This window comes from Microcebus murinus, chromosome 22 (assembly GCF_040939455.1).
Source record: "Microcebus murinus isolate Inina chromosome 22, M.murinus_Inina_mat1.0, whole genome shotgun sequence".
In the NCBI taxonomy this organism is placed as follows: Eukaryota; Metazoa; Chordata; class Mammalia; order Primates; family Cheirogaleidae; genus Microcebus; species Microcebus murinus.
The window spans coordinates 27,417,738-27,418,353 of NC_134125.1; the positions used below are offsets into that span (position 1 = coordinate 27,417,738).

The 616-nt window shown below is 69.3% G+C and overlaps 1 non-coding gene across 1 annotated transcript; it reads left to right on the forward strand.

The window, feature by feature from the left end:
- The first annotated feature begins 283 nt into the window (after positions 1 to 283).
- LOC142863572 (5S ribosomal RNA) lies at positions 284 to 402 on the forward strand. The gene has a single exon (XR_012914342.1). It is a non-coding gene; the product is annotated as a 5S ribosomal RNA (ribosomal RNA).
- Positions 403 to 616: the final 214 nt, after the last annotated feature.

Sequence of the window (616 nt, forward strand, 5' to 3'; positions counted from 1 at the left end):
GGAGACGAGGGGGGCTGGGAGGGCTCCACCTTGGCGAGTCCAGCCGTGGAGGCGCATCTTGTGTGAGTGTGAGTGAGTGTGAGTGTGTGTGTGTGTGTATAGAGAGACAGCCCCCCGCCCCGCCCTGCCCCGCCCATCACCCCCGTCCCTGGGAGCCCGCGGGACCCGGCCGGCGAACTCAACCGGCCCGGCCCGGCGCGGGGCCTGGGGCGGGAGGCGGCGGCGGGGAAGCCCAGAGAGGCTCGGCTTCTTGAGCGGGGCAGGGGCGCCCTCCGCCGCCGCCGTCTAGGGCCACACCACCCTGAACGCCCCCGATCTCGTCTGGTCTCGGAAGCTAAGCGGGGTCGGGCCTGGTTAGTACTTGGATGGGAGACCGCCTGGGAATACCGGGTGCCACAGGCTGCTGCTTTTTTTTTTTTTTTTTTTTTTTTTGCCTCTTGTTCTGTCCCCTTTCTGGGAGCGCGGCGGCGGCCCGGGGTGGGGGTCACCCCCACCCTCAGCGCCCGCCCGCGGTGCCTGGCGCCCCAGCCCGCACCGTGGGGCCTCCTCTTGTCCCAAGCCGCGACACCGCCGCCACGCGGCAGCATGCGTGGCATCTGGACTGTCAGGTCTCAGA